At 44.0% G+C, this 16,523-nt stretch overlaps 1 long non-coding RNA gene across 6 annotated transcripts in view; it reads left to right on the forward strand.

The window, feature by feature from the left end:
• Positions 1-14,925, forward strand: part of LOC138304278 (uncharacterized) — a 133,806-nt gene extending 118,881 nt beyond the window's left edge. For 4 of the 6 annotated variants that reach the window (XR_011205534.1, XR_011205529.1, XR_011205532.1 and 1 more), the window contains 2 exons: positions 13,551-13,618; positions 14,837-14,925. This is a non-coding gene — a long non-coding RNA (uncharacterized lncRNA). Of the gene's footprint in view, positions 1-13,550; positions 13,619-13,992; positions 14,026-14,836 lie in introns of all 6 variants that reach the window. The other 2 variants (XR_011205531.1, XR_011205533.1) reach the window with 1 other exon arrangement.
• The last annotated feature ends 1,598 nt before the right edge of the window (positions 14,926-16,523 follow it).

Here is a 16,523-nt window from a genome sequence, read left to right on the forward strand (position 1 = left end):
GATGTGTAGATTGCCTTGGGTGTGGGGGGCGAAGGGGGACAGTGATATCCTTTTACAGTTGGGGTTGCTCAACACTTAGGGCAAAGATGTGTAGCAGTCACTACCTGAGAAGGACTCTGATGTACTTATGTGATGAAAATATGGGCTTAAAATATTATTACAAAAAAGTTGAGCCAAAAAGTGCTCCAATGCTCAATCTGTCTTTTTGCCAAGAAGACAGGACCCAACAAAGGACATACCCATAAGGGAGGCTTGTACAACCCGGCAATAAAACACAGCATTTACTTATTGCAATGCTAGACTGGTGAAAGAAACCATGCTTGTCAAAAGCCTCAATACTCTTGGATTCTCTGTCTAGAGGAGTGCTGGGAAATGAGTTAGAATTCACCTTACTGCTTAAGGTCTGAATGGTAAGGCTCTCTGGAGAGGGCTTCTTGGTGAGAAAATTTGGCTCACCAGACTCTGGCCTGTGGAGTCCAGTCCAGTCCACTCTTTAATCTCAGTTAGTCAAAAACAAGGCTTCGAAAAAGTGGCCAATAATATATCAGTAAGGGTAGCATTAAAAGAAAGCCAGGGCTCATGACTAGCTGTCTCTGGCTGTAGTATCTGTTAGAACATTTGTTTGGTCTCAGTGGAGGGCAGTTTTAATTCTAGTTCCTCAGCTGCCCTCCGAAACACCACTGCAAATGAGGCACTCTCTTCCAATGATGACTTAAGTGGAAAGTCAAGCTTGGTCTCTGACGAAGTGTCAAACCCACTGGCATATTGCAACTCAATACATTGGGCATCCTCAGTATAGTGAATGGGGGTGCAAGTCATCCCCATCAACGTCATTCATATCCTGGGGTACTGCTGCACTGGCATAGGTTTAGAGTCACAGCCAAACAGATAATGGAGCCTCTGCTAGTAGGTGTTAAATGGAAGAGGCAGTGGGTTGCGGGATGCATGACAACCAATTGTGCTTTTGTAATTTCACAGCATCACATTCGCTGGGCTCGAGCCAAAGTCGGTTCAGGGTCCAACATTGGCACCAGATCTAATTACAGTGCCAGAAGTGGTGTAATGGTTGTAGGGATCAGGGTGCACCTTAGGGCCTGAATAGACATCTATGGCAGAGTCAGTATGGGCCCCATGATGGGTCTTGAGGGGGCAGATGGCACTAGTGGTAGATCTGCCAGAGGGCGTCAGAAGTGGACCAAGAATTTGCAGCACAGCCTCCTTGAAGATCTCGATCAACTGCGTGGTCATTGACGGCCTGGAAAATTCAGGGTGTGTCGGAATCAACTGAGCAGCATTTTCCACATCGGGAAACCTCGAAGGGGTGTGAATGCCATTGTAACACGCTGGTGCCTTCTCTTTAGCCTTAGGATGGCTCGAGTTCCAATTTACTTTCTTTTGTTTGCATTTGGACTTGGACTTGCTGAAAGATTTTGAGCATGAAGTAAAGTGGCTGGGGGAATGACCTTGAGCCGGGTCCATGCTTGTGATTTGGAACAGCAATACTTTTTCTTGTATTCGGTGGGACAAACAGCTTTACCTCCCAGTCTTGAATCGTCGTTATGTACATGAGGGTACAGTTATCGCATGACTTGGAGCATGTTTCGAGCCCAGAAACCAAAGGCACACCTTGTGTGAGTCCATGACTGACCTATGCTTCCTGCAGTCTAGGTATAACCTGAACCCTGTCGATCTAAATGGGAGCCATTGTCCCTAGTATACTGGAGAATTATTTGAAAACTCATCAGAGAAACCGACAAAGTTGGAAGCAAGGGGCCAGATCCTTGTGAAAAGGTGCAGGAAGTAAAAAAACAGACATCAGCGTGCAGGGGTGATGCTTGCATGTGGTTATGCATTGTCACTTAAGGGACGGTGTGGAGTCAAGCACTGAGCCAAATGTCACCACACAGCAGTGCATGACTGAATAGCTATGGAAAGTTTCTGGATCCAGTCTGGCCTCGGGGAGTATTCTAAAGTGAGAAATATGCAATTAGAAGAGTCCATCAGAAATACACATGCTGATAAGGGGTCGAGCGGACACCACTGAGTGGCTAAGTTTAAATAAGACTGCTGGCTGGCTTGGAACAGAATGTTTGAAACCAATGCAGCTAAAACATAGGTAATCATACGTGTCATCATTTGTGGCCAAACTATATATCTGCTTCCTTTGTCTTCATTCCCTCCGTCTCCAACTCAATGGTATTGTCATGGATGGGTGTTTTATACAATGTCTTATGGTAGTGGTAATAGCACTGATTATTTTTATGCTAGGTGATGGAAATACTCTACATAGAGGCCTACTGCAAACTAAATTAGCTCGACTTCTGTGGGTGCAAAATTAAGCAGCAGCATTTAATCTTTGCACTCCATGAAACTAATCTTGTCTTGCCTTATAAGAGGTCCAGTAGTGGGTTAGCAATAAGGGACAGAAGGCAGTTTAAAATCCTGACATTGTAAGCCTACATGAGATGGAACACTCCTACCTATCCCCCCCATATCAAATCCAGAAGGCAGCTCCATTCTGTAGACTATTATTGCTTTGTTATGGTCTCCCAAACCAAGTTTAAGTGCTATGGCGATCGCAGATTTGTGGAGTCAGGGTATGAGCTCTGGAATGGATTGCCATTACAAAGACAAACAGAACAATCTATGTTATAGAAATAATACATTTGATAATAAAAATACACAATTCCATTAAAAAAATAACAAAGCTAGTCTTTAATCCATCTCGATCAAAAGCCACTCTACATATCTTGTATTAATCACTTAAACCTTAAGCCACAGGCTACACATTTCAGAGTCTTAACATATTGCTCTTATATTTATCCTTGGGGTTAATGACAGCAATAAAATAAAAAACAAGAGAGCGGTCACTTTTATTTAGTTGGGGGTGTAAAGATCAAGAATGAAGACTCCGATAACACTCGTGTGTCTGTCTCTTCGTCTCAGTCAATTAATAATTTAGAATGGACCCAGACCCAAGCAGATCTCATTTCCCATCCTGTTTACAGCTAGAAAGTCAGTATTTGTTTAGTTTCCACTGTACCTATGTCGTTCATGAACAAGACCTATCCTTCCTCTCCACAACTTCCTGCCTATTCCCAGTCCTGGATGGAAACACTAGCGTAAAGTAAGATGCTTACATTTTAAAGCTAAATAACAAAAGACTGACAAGGAGATCATTCAAACCCTATATATAAATAAATTTGAGCAACAATATATACATAGAGCTATCTCTCACTACTGAGCATCAAAGTGATAAAGAAAATAATTCAAGACCGGGCGCATACATGTAAACAAATGATTTTTACTGAAAAGGGTCAAACAGAAGATACACATAGAAATGATGGGCTACATAAATTTCAGCATCCAACACACCAATGACCCAAAGCTGCCCCCATCGAATCTACAGAGAGGGCCAAAGGTACTGCTGGCCACTTTTACAAGAAAGTCGTTCAACTGTGACCGAATCAGCTGATTTCAAAGAGGCAAGTAGTGGACAGATGTCGACTTTTCTGTCTCTTGAATAAATATTATGCGAGACCATCCTCAGGATAATGCTTAGAAACAAAATACGTCATAGATTTCACTAACGAATTTAAGAGAGAGCAAACACAAACTTTGGCAAATGCCTCGGGAAACTGAAGTTAAAATAAAATCTGTGTTACATCCATTTTGAGGTACAAGTGAACCATCACAAAACCAAAAAGTGTGGCACTCTGATCACCTAAACCATCTGTTCTAAATCCAAACAATATAGCTTGTTAGTGTGACATCACAAAAGTGCTAAAGTGTAAAACAAACAATTGTACATCTCGTTTACTGTTGTATCAGCAAACCATTTTTATATCATCTGTCTTTGAAGTGGCAGAAAAATGCACATAGTAATTACAATTGGATTTATTTTGCATTTGAGCTCACCACAATCCTTGATATTGAAGCATGAAAAGTAACAATAATAGTTTGAGGAAGAGCAACAGTTAGTAGGAATTTTATCAAGTGAAAACCTTCAGGGTCAAGGAAGTAGCATCAAATTGCTTACGATTTAACTTTGAAGAGGGCTCTGATCAATTGGAATGCAAAATGCGATCCTGTGGCTCTGTTTCAGAGCACTGATAAAATGGCTAGAGTGTGGACTCAAGCAGCCATTTTAAGGCTGCAAGTGCAGTTAAACAACTAGACTGCACAATATAATACTTAGCTAATGGGTTGTACATTCATGGTGTCCATCATTCATGGACTAGTATTATTTTTTCATATCACTAGCCACAGATTCGGAAATAAAACATATTAGTGTGGTGATGGAAACCGATGAACAATGTGTCTATCATTTGAAAGGGAGCATAATGATGAATAAAACAATGTTAATGTGAATGGCTACTATGTGGACAACAGCAGGCCATTTTAAGGATGTAGTTCAGTGTAGGAAGTTGGCTCTGTATGCACTATTTCAAAGTAAGAAATAGCATGCACAGAGTCCAAGGGTTCCCCTTAGAGGTAAGATAGTGGCAAAGGGCAAAAAGAGATAATTCTAATGCTTTATTTTGTGGTAGTGTGGTCGAGCAGTAGGCTTATCAGAGGGTAGTGTTAAGCATTTGTTGTACACACACACAGGCAATAAATGAGGAACACACACTCAGACAATTCCAGGCCAAAAGGTTTTTGTAAAGAAAAATATCTTTCTTAGTTTATTTTAAGAACCACAGGTTCAAGATTTACAAGTAATACTTCAAATGAAAGGTATTTCACTTAGGTACTTTAGGAACTTTGAATTAGCAAAATAGCATATACAGTTTTCACACAAATGGCAATAAGCTATTTTAAAACTAGACAGTGCAATTTTCAACAGTTCCTGGGGGAGGTAAGTGTTTGTTAGTTTTGCAGGTAAGTTAACCACCTACAGGGTTCAAAGTTGGGTCCAAGGTAGCCCACCGTTGGGGGTTCAGAGCAACCCCAAAGTTACCACACCAGCAGCTCAGGGCCGGTCAGGTGCAGAGGTCAAAGTGGTGCCCAAAACCCATAGGCTTCAATGGAGAAGGGGGTGCCCCGGTTCCAGTCTGCCAGCAGGTAAGTACCCGCGACTTCGGAGGGCAGACCAGGGGGGTTTTGTAGGGCACCGGGGGGGACACCAGTCTGCACAAAAAGTACACCCTCAGCGGCACGGGGGTGGCCGGGTCCAGAGTGCAAACAGGCATCGGGTTTGCAATAGGTTTCAATGGGAGACCCAGGGGTCTCTTCAGCGAAGCAGGCAGGCAAGGGGGGGGCTCCTCGGGGTAGCCACCACCTAGGAAAGGGAAAGGGCCACCTGGGGGTCGCTCCTGCACTGGAGGTCGGATCCTTCAGGTCCTGGGGGCTGCGGGTGCAGTGTCTTTACCAGGCGTCGGGTTCTTTGAAGCAGGCAGTTGCGGTCAGGGGGAGCCTCTGGATTCCCTCTGCAGGCGTCGCTGGGGGGGCTCAGGGGGGTCAACTCTGGCTACTCACAGGGTCGCAGTCGCCGGGGAGTCCTCCCTGTAGTGTTGGTTCTCCGCAGGTCGAGCCAGGGGCGTCGGGTGCAGAGTGCAAAGTCTCACGCTTCTGGCGGGAAACGTGTGGTCTTTAAAAGTTGCTTCTTTGTTACAAAGATGTTTCTTCTTTGGAGCAGAGCCGCTGTCCTCTTGAGTTCTTGGTCCTTTTAGATGCAGGGTAGTCCTCTGAGGTTTCAGAGGTCGCTGGAACCTGGGGAACGCATCCATGCTGCAGTTTTTCTTGAAGTGGGGAGACAGGCCAGTAGGGCTGGGGCCAAAGCAGTTGGTGTCTCCGTCTTCTCTGCAGGGCTTTCAGGTCAGCAGTCCTTCTTCGTATTTGGTTGCAGGAATCTATCTTGCTAGGTTCTGGGGGCCCCTAAATACTCCATTTAGGGGTGTGTTTAGGTCTGGAGGGTTAGTAGCCAGTGGCTACTAACCCTGAGGGTGGCTACACCCTCTTTGTGCCTCCTCCCTGAGGGGAGGGGGGCACATCCCTAATCCTATTGGGGGAATCCTCCATCTGCAAGATGGAGGATTTCTAAATGTCAGAGTCACCTCAGCTCAGGACACCTTAGGGGTTGTCCTGACTGGCCAGTGACTCCTCCTTGTTTTTCTCATTATCTCCTCCAGCCTTGCCGCCAAAAGTGTGCCCATGGCCGGAGGGGGCGGGCATCTCCACTAGCTGGAGTGCCCTGGGGCGCTGTAACAAAGGGGGTGAGCCATTGAGGCTCACCGCCAGGTGTTACAGTTCCTGCAGGGGGAAGTGAGAAGCACCTCCACCCAGTAAAGTCTTTGTTACTAGCCACAGAGTGACAAAGGCACTCTCCCCATGTGGCCAACAACATGTCTGGTGTGTGGCAGGCTGGTAAAACTAGTCAGCCCACACTGGAAGTCGGGTATGTTTTCAGGGGGCATCTCTAAGATGCCCTCTGGGGCATATTTCACAATAAAATGTACACTGGCATCAGTGTGCATTTATTGTGCTGATAAGTTTGATACCAAACTTCCCAGTTTTCAACTTCCCAGTTTTCAGTGTAGCTATTATGGTGCTGTGGAGTTCGTGTATGACAGACTCCCAGACCATATACTCTTATGGCTACCCTGCACTTACAATGTCTAAGGTTTTGCTTAGACACTGTAGGGGCATAGTGCTCATGCACCTATGCCCTCACCTATGGTATAGTGCACCCTGCCTTAGGGCTGAAAGGCCTGCTAGAGGGGTGCCTTATCTATGCCATAGGCAGTGTGAGGTTGGCATGGCACCCTGAGTGGAGTGCCATGTTGACTTAGTCATTTTCTCCCCATCAGCACACACAAGCTGGCAAGCAGTGTGTCAGTGCTGAGTGAGGGGTCTCCAGGGTGGCGTAAGACATGCTGCAGCCCTTAGAGACCTTCCCTGGCATCAGGGCCCTTGGTACCAGGGGTACCAGTTACAAGGGACTTACCTGGATGCCAGGGTGTGCCAATTGTGGAAACAAAGGTACAGGTTAGGGAAAGAACACTGGTGCTGGGGCCTGGTTAAGAGGCCTCAGCACACTTTCAAATCATAACTTGGCATCAGCAAAGGCAGAAAGTCAGGGGGTAACCATGCCAAGGAGGCATTTCCTTACACAACCCCCCCCCCCCAAAATGAAAGAGGCTGAGACTAACCTTTCCCAAGAGAGTCTTCATTTTCTAAGTGGAAGAACCTGGAAAGGCCATCTGCATTGGCATGGGCAGTCCCAGGTCTGTGTTCCACTAAAAAAGTCCATTTCCTGTAGGGAGATGGACCACCTCAGCAGTTTTGGATTTTCACCTTTCATTTGCATTAGCCATCTGAGAGGTCTGTGGTCAGTTTGAACTACAAAGTGAGTACCAAAGAGGTATGGTCTCAGCTTCTTCAGGGACCAAACCACAGCAAAGGCCTCACTCTCAATGGCACTCCAACTCTGCTCCCTGGGGAGTAACCTCCTGCTAATGAAAGCAACAGGCTGGTCAAGGCAATCATCATTTGTCTGGGACAAAACTGCCCCTATCCCATGTTCAGAGGCATCAGTCTGCACAATGAACTGCTTGGAGTAATCTGGAGCTTTTAGAACTGGTCCTGTGCACATAGCTTGTTTCAGGGTGTCAAAGGCCTGTTGGCATTCTACAGTCCAGTTTACCTTCTTGGGCATTTTCTTGGAGGTAAGTTCTGTGAGGGGTGTCACTATTGATCCATATCCCTTCATAAACCTCCTGTAGTACCCAGTCAAGCCAAGGAATGCCCTGACTTGAGTCTGGGTTTTTGGAGCTGCCCAGTCCAGAATAGTCTGGATCTTGGGCTGGAGTGGCTGAACTTGGCCTCCACCTACAAGGTGTCCCAAGTAAACCACAGTTCCCTGCCCTATCTGACATTTGGATGCCTTGATAGGGAGGCCTGCTGCTTGCAGGGCCTTCAAAACCTTTTTCAGGTGGACCAGGTGATCCTGCCAGCTGGAGCTAAAGACAGCAATATCGTCAAGATAAGCTACACTAAAGGACTCCAAGCCAGCAAGGACTTGATTCACCAACCTTTGGAAGGTGGCAGGGGCATTCTTTAAACCAAAGGGCATAACAGTAAACTGATAGTGCCCATCAGGTGTGGAGAATGCTGTCTTTTCTTTTGCTCCTGGTGCCATTTTGATTTGCCAGTACCCTGCTGTAAAGTTAAAGGTACTTAAGTATCTGGCAGCACCTAGTTTGTCAATTAATTCATCTGCCCTTGGAATGGGATGGCCATCTGTCTTGGTCACAGAATTAAGTCCTCTGTAGTCCACACAAAACCTCATCTCTCTCTTTCCATCTTTGGTGTGAGGTTTGGGGACTAAGGGCCAGATGTAGGAAGAAAGCAAATTGCGAGTTGCAATTTGCGAGTTCTTCCGATTCGCAAATTGCAACTCGCAATTTGCTATGCAGAAAGGTGTCTCAGACACCTTCTGCGACTCGCTATGGGGTCGCAAAGACCCACCTCATTAATATTAATGAGGTGGGTCGCAATTTGCAACCCCATAGCGAGTCTGGGCACTCGTGGGGATGGTGGCCTGCTGGAAACAGCAGACCACCATGTCCGTGACTGCTTTTAAATAAAGCAGTTTTTTTTTCTCTATCTGCAGCCCATTTTCCTTAAAGGAAAACGAGCTGCACATAGAAAAAATACCGAAACCTTTTGTCTCGGTTTGCTCTGAAAAAATACTTTTGTGATCATTCACAAAGGGGAAGGGGTCCCATGGGGACCCCTTCCCGTTTGCGAATGAGTTACCATCCACTTCAAGTGGATGGTAATTGCGAGTTGATTTGCGACCGCTTTCGCGGTCGCAAAACAACTTACATCGCGGTGCGAGTCGCAAATAGGAAGGGAACACCCCTTCCTATTTGCGAGCCGGAAATGCATTTTGCGAGTCGGTTCCGACTCGCAAAATGCGTTTCTGCATCGCGTGCGGGCATTAGCACCTCGCAAACTGCGTTTTTCAACGTTTGCGAGGCGCTAATGCCTTGCTACATCTGGCCCTAAGACCACTGGGCTAGCCCAGGGGCTGTCAGAGTGCTCAATGACTCCCAATTCCAGCATCTTGTGGACTTCCAGTTTGATGCTTTCCTTAACTTGGTCAGACTGTCTGAAAATGTTGTTTTTGACAGGCATGCTGTCTCCTGTGTCCACATCATGGGTACACAGGTGTGTCGGACCAGGGGTTAGGGAAAAGAGCTCAGCAAACTGTTGTAGGACCTTCCTACAGTCAGATTGCTGTTAGCCAGAGAGTGTCTGAATAGATCACTCCATCAACTGAGCCATCTTTAGGGGCTGTGGAGAGGAGATCAGGGAGAGGTTCACTCTCAGCTTCCTGGTCCTCATCTGTTACCATCAACAGATTCACATCTGCCCTGTCATGAAAGAGTTTGAGGCGGTTCACATGGATCACCCTTTTGGGGGTCCTGCTAGTGCCTAGGTCTACCAGGTAGGTGACCTGACTCTTTCTTTCTAGCACTGGGTAAGGGCCACTCCATCTGTCCTGAAGTGCCCTGGGAGCCACAGGCTCCAGAACCCAGACTTTCTACCCTGGCTGAAACTCAACCATAGCAGCCTTTTGTTCATACCACATCTTCTGGAGTTGTTGGCTGGCCTCAAGGTTTTTGCTTGCCTTTTCCATGTACTCTGCCATCCTTGAACGTAGGCCTAGTACATAGTCCACTATATCTTGTTTAGGCTCATGAAGAGGTCTCTCCCAGCCTTCTTTTACAAGAGCTAGTGGTCCCCTTACAGGATGGCCAAACAGAAGTTCAAAGGGGGAAAACCCTAGTCCCTTCTGAGGCACCTCCCTGTAGGCGAAAAGCAGACATAACAAGAGGACATCCCATCTCCTTTTGAGTTTTTCAGGGAGCCCCATGATCATGCCTTTTAAAGTCTTGTTAAACCTTTCTACAAGACCATTGGTTTGTGGATGGTATGGTGTGGTGAATTTGTAAGTCACCCTACACTCATTCCACATATGCTTCAGGTATGCTGACATGAAGTTGGTACCCCTGTCAGACACCAACTCCTTAGGAAATCCCACTCTGTTAAAAATACCAATGAGTGCTTTGGCTACTGCAAGGGCAGTAGTGGACCTAAGGGAAATTGCTTCAGGGTATCTAGTAGCATGATCCACTACTACTAGTATGTATTGGTTCCCTGAGGCTGTGGGAGGTTCTAGTGGACCCACTATGTCCACACCCACTCTTTCAAAGGGGACCCCCACCACTGGAAGTGGAATGAGGGGGGCCTTTGGGTGTCCACCTGTCTTACCACTGGCTTGACAGGTGGCACAGGAGACACAAAACCCCTTTACTTTCTGGGACATGTTGGGCCAATAGAAATGGTTGACTAACCTCTCCCAAGTCTTTGTCTGTCCCAAATGCCCAGTAAGTGGAACATCATGAGCTAAGGTTAGAATTAACTTCCTAAACTCCTGAGGCACTACCACTCTCCTAGTGGCACCAGGTTTGGGATCTCTTGCCTCAGTGTACAGGAGTCCATCTTCCCAATAGACTCTATGTGTTCCAGTGATTTTTCCTTTGGACTCTTCAGCAGCTTGCTGCCTAAGGCCTTCAAGAGAGGGACATGTTTCTTGCCCCTTACACAACTGTTCCCTTGTGGGTCCCCCTGGGCCTAGGAGCTCAACCTGATAAGGTTCTAACTCCATGGGCTCAGTTCCCTCAGAGGGCAGAACTTCTTCCTGGGAAGAGAGGTTCTCTTTCTCTTGTTGTGTTGAAGCTGGTTCCCCAGTCTTCTTTCCTTTTCTATTGGAGGGTTGGGCCCTTTTTCCAGGCTCCAACACCACTTTTTCACCCTGAGCCTTGCACTGTGCCCTTGTCTTGACACACACCAGTTCAGGGATACCCAGCATGGCTGCATGGGTTTTGAGATCTACCTCAGCCCATGCTGAGGACTCCAGGTAATTTCCAAGCAAACAGTCTACAGGGATATTTGAGGAGACCACCACCTGTTTCAGGCCATTGACCCCCTCCCCACTCTAAAGTTACCATAGCCATGGGATGTACTTTAGTCTGATTGTCAGTGTTGGTGACTGGATAAGTTTGCCCAGCCAGGTATTGACCAGGGGAAACCAGTTTCTCTGTTACCATGGTGACACTGGCACCTTTATCCCTCAGGCCTTCTACACTTGTCCCATTAATTAAGAGTTGCTGCCTGTATTTTTGCATATTAGGGGGCCAGGCAGCCAGTGTAGCTAAGTCCACCCCACCCTCAGAGACTAGTGTAGCTTCAGTGTGAACCCTGATTTGCTCTGGGCACACTGTTGATCCCACTTGGAGACTGGCCATTCCAGTGTTAGCTGGAGTAGAGTTAGAAGTGGAACATTTCTTGGGACAGACCTTGTCTCCAGTTTGGTGTCCCTGCTGATTACAGCTACGACACCAGGCCTTTCTGGGATCAAAGTTTTTACCCTTGTACCCAAAATTGGATTGTGAAGAGGCTTTGGACCCTCCCTCCTGAGCAGGTTTTTAGGGCCCTATAGAAGACTCTTTACTTTTTCCCTTGGATGTCTCAACACTCTTCCCCTGGGGAGTCTTTGTGACCCCTTTCTTTTGGTCACCCCCTGTGGAAGTCTTGGTCACCCTAGTCTTGACCCAATGGTCCGCCTTCTTTCCCAATTCTTGGGGAGAAATTGGTCCTAGGTCTATCAGATGCTGATGCAGTTTATCATTGGAACAATTACTTAACAGGTGTTCTTTCACAAATAAATTGTACAGCCCATCATAATCATTTACACCACTGCCATGAATCCAACCATCCAGTGTTTTAACTGAGTAGTCAACAAAATCAACGCAGGTCTGGCTCGAGGATTTTTGAGCCCCCCTGAACCTAATCCTGTACTCCTCAGTTGAGAATCCAAAGCCTTCAATCAGGGTAGCCTTCATGAGGTCATAGGATTCTGCATCTTTTCCAGAGAGTGTGAGGTGTCTATCCCTACACTTTCCAGTGAACATTTCCCAAAGGAGAGCACCCCAGTGAGATCTGTTTACTTTTCTGGTTGCACAAGCCCTCTCCAAAGCTGTGAACCATTTGGTGATGTCATCACCATCTTCATATTTAGTTACAATCCCTTTTAGGATTTTCAACATGTCAGGAGAATCTCTGACCCTATTTATGTTGCTGCCACCATTGATGGGACTTAGGCCCGTCTCTTGCCTTTCCCTTTCTATGGCTAGGATCTGTCTTTCCAAAGCCAATCTTTTGACCATCCTAGCTAACAGGAGGTCATCTTCATTGAGGCTGCCCTCAATGCTTCCAGAGTTGCTGGACTCTCCTGTGAGCAACTACTATTACTACTGGCAAATCTGTGAAGTCTACTATTTGGGTATAGGAGTAGGGGGTATGGAATTTGTGTCTATCTCTTTGGAGGAATGCAATAGCAGTATGATGTATGTGAAAAATAATATGAGATTGATTTGGAAGTCAAAGTGCTCTGGATACATTAGAGCAGTGGTGAAGAGAAAGTTTAACAAATATATATGGTGTTTGTTTGATCCCATATGATGGAGGGGAAGTTGGAGGAAAGTGAATGTTAAGTTGTGAAGTATTTAATTAATAGTAGGGAGCAGATGTGGATTAACTTATTAGACTGTTTAGAAAATGAAAATATGTTACGTATAGTTAGGTGGGGTCAGCATCAGAGAGAGGGCGGTCTTAGTTTTAGTTATTTTTGAATGAGACTGAGCCATAGAGTAGTGTGTGACATTAGAATGATTTGTACTATGCTCTAAGATTTTGGACATTCAAATTGATGTGGAATTCCCAGGAAGAAATCAATGTTTCATCGAGCTGTGCTTAAGAGATATAACCAAATATATGGGATGTTAGGTTTAAAACACAATAGTGTAATGGACTGGAATGAGTGTGATATATGGACCAGATATACAGCGTTTGATCCCTGAAGTTGCGAGGTGATGCAGAAACAGATGAATATTAATTTTATTTTTTATGTTAAAGGTAAGGTGTTGAATCTCGTTAAAAAGAGGATATGATCTGCAATTTCGTTAAAAATAAGTTTATTGCAATTGATCTGGAGTCCCCAGGAGGAATTTGTTAGACATACAGAGGTATACTTTAAGAGAGACAGTTTCAGTGATGTGTACTTGTAAATGTTCGAGGGATAGCATTAGTGATGTGGACTTGAAAATGTTAATAATGCTTTATTGTAGTTGATTAGAGAGGGAGATTCATGTATGAAACAAGCAGGGCTTTTTTTTTAGATTGACTGGGTGACAGGAAGCGGGGTGATGGCCACTTCCTTCAGTTGTAAAACTGTAGCTTAGTAGTTTGAGCAAAAAAGAACAAGTGTTCACTATTTAGAGAGTTTAAAATTGATTGCTAATGGGCAAAAAGGTATTTTAAGGAAGGCTCGGAATGAGCCCGGTTTGACAGCCGACATCAAGATGGGAAAGTGAGAGAACAGTATAATTTGGTGAGTATTTATGACTGCAGTTGGGAGAAACTGATAGATTTAGATGATGGGACTTTGATTTAAAGTAGGATTTGTTTTGTTACTATAGGAGATGCAGTATCATGGGATCTGAAGGACTGATAAGAGAGATATATGTTGGAAGCATGGGAGTTTGAGGTGAGTATTTTATCAAACTATGCTGAAAGTTGCAGAGAGTGAGGTGTGGAAATGGATGTGTATAGAGTGTAGTGTTAAGAAGTTTTGTTTGGTGTTGATATACACAGACCGAGCTGGTTGAATTCTAATTTTATTTTGTGTAACAAAGTATGCTTTGAAATTTGGTTAAAAAGAGGATATAATTTGCAAATTGGTTGAAAAAAAAGGTTTATTGGAATTGATGTGAAGTTCCCACGAGGAATTTATTAGTCATACAGAGGTATCCTTAAAGAGATATAGCTTGAGTAATGTGGACTTGGAAATGTCAATAATACAACAGTGTAGTGGATTACAGTGAGTGAGATCAATGTATGACACCAATTTTCTTTTTTGAGTTTGATTGGGAGTAAGAGGAACAGTAGAATCTGGTGAGTATTTAAGACAGAAGCCCGTAACATGGGGTTAGAAAGACACTCATGAGAGAGATATATGTTGGAAGCATGGAAGTTATCACACTATGCTGAAGGTTGCAGAGTGTGAAGTGTGGAAAACAGATGTGTATAGAGCGCAGTGTTAAGAATTTTTGCTTGGTGTTGACATATATAGGCAAAGAAGAAAAAGGTGGAACTGACAACTTGGAAAGATATCGGGGAATTTGAATGGTGAAGTGGTTGTATTAGGACTAACACGCTGATATACACAGTAATATGTAAGTTAATTAAGTTGATTTGACTGAGGATAATGAAGCATGAAAGGGAGATGTATATTGTGGAGTTTAATTGTGGGGTTTGGATTCTTCAGAATCTACAAAGACTGAGAAACGAAAGCATAACAGGGAGGCAAGATTCAGAAGGTCAGGAATCTATCAGGTATGGGTGGATATAGGCCTTATGGTGATTATGTGCTAATGGTTGTGATGGTGACCCAGTGAACTAGGAAGAGGAGCTTGCTGCAAATACCACACTTATTGAACAGGGACAAAGTGCTTATAGATATGAAAGAGTCTTCCCATTATTTGAGAAGCGGGTATGGGAAAGAAGAGGGGATGAAAATAATTAAAGCACCAATCCAATGTTTAATGGTAAGTGAACTAAGTACAATGTGTATAACATACTATGGTGCATAGATTAACATATGTGTTTAAGTTATTGTTTTCAAGAGAATATTGTGGAATTCTGTAATGTTGATGAACACCTTTTGGCTTCTAGGTTGGTTATACTGGTGTTTTCTGTGTTACAGCCCAGAGGAAGCGGCAGAAGCTGTTAAACACATGTTGGCCATGAAAGTGTTTTTAATTCTTATAAATAAAGAAGATAACTTGTGTTGAAGCCTACAACGAAAGTGTGATGTATCGTGTCAGAAAGCCATTGTGAAAAATTCATGGACTATATATATGGGTGCAAAAGTTTCAGAGAGTTCATATGTTATATAGCTCTGGCTGGTATCCAGAGAATGAGACTGTGCCGGACATGAAACCTTAGTACCGTTTTTTTGTACTACCCATATCAACACGTTTACATGACAACCATCTTAGATGACCGAAGAATGACTGAAAATCTATATAAAAGCCATGCTTAAAGAGAGTCAATTGGAGAAGAATATGCACACCCTGACAAGAAAACACCCATAAGAATTAAAGAGGAAACAAGAACTGCTACCTCACCGTATGGAACAGATACCCAGTGAGGTGCTGAATATTCATGTGTGAATAAGGTAGATCGAATTTGGTAAAGGAATACTCACTGAGGCTACTGAACTAGGGTTCATCATGTATATGTGGAAAGAGCTACAATCTTTGCCCCTTTGTAAAGTACTAACATGTTTCTATCTGTTCACTTCTAGTGCTATCAGTCTTCCTCTTTTTGACATACACCCCCCCCCCCCCCCCTTCCAGTGCCCCACAGGTTACTCTCTCAATTTCGGGACACACTGTGTTACTCTACTTTGTCCAGTGGACACTTTAAGAGATATTCTTTCAAAGACCTTCTTAAGGAACTTTGCAGGGACAAAAAAGACTTTCAAAAAGAGCCTTGCCCCTTTGGTGTGTGTGGAAAGCAAAACTTCCAGGGAGGACCTCTGAGGTCGAAGAATCAAACAACTCAAAAAACAACGTTTAAAAAAAACATAAGAATATAAGGAACAAAGAAAATTTAGGAAAAAATATTTTAGATAAAGAACTAAAAAATAATTGATGAAAAGCATTAGCAAAGCCAATAGGTTTGATACTCTCACTTGAGAGCTGATAACAATAAAAATGACTGCTGCAATCCAAAACATTTTTAAAAGAATTGCTTTCTGTAGAAGAAAGAGAATTAAAATAAATAAAGTTGTTGTACAAAGATCCACCCACATATCAGGATCTGTCATTCACACATGGGTATGCAATTTGTGATACAACCAATGTAATAATAGGTTGGATCACACATTGTTCATTCATAGGGGTTTGCAAAACAACCTTTGTAATGAATAATCATTAGGCAGGTCACAATTTGTAACTCCCTGTGATTGGCTGCAAATGCAGTGATGGTGGCCTATAAGGGACAACAGACTGTTGTCCTTGGATATACTTTCTGTGAAGAAGTCCATTCACCAACATAGATAGAATAAAAGCTAGAACTGTTTAAAATAATTATTGCAGCACACAGAAACGTCCCATCCATAAGAAAAGCCAGCTGCTATCTGACTCTAAATCCATTCCAAAGCGTTACAGTAGTCTACATTCTAACATTCTCATAATGCTCCATGGTAAAGTATTCTGCATATCAATTTACACAAATTTATCACTGTCAATCAAGCTACCACACATCTTAGCAGCAAAATAATTTTGACAAGATAATTAAACGAAAAGTAAATATGGTGAGAAAAAAACACAAAACAACCAGAATAAACCCAAAGGACTATATGACATCACATCAAGAAATCACAA

This window comes from Pleurodeles waltl, chromosome 7 (assembly GCF_031143425.1).
Source record: "Pleurodeles waltl isolate 20211129_DDA chromosome 7, aPleWal1.hap1.20221129, whole genome shotgun sequence".
Classification (NCBI taxonomy): domain Eukaryota; kingdom Metazoa; phylum Chordata; class Amphibia; order Caudata; family Salamandridae; genus Pleurodeles; species Pleurodeles waltl.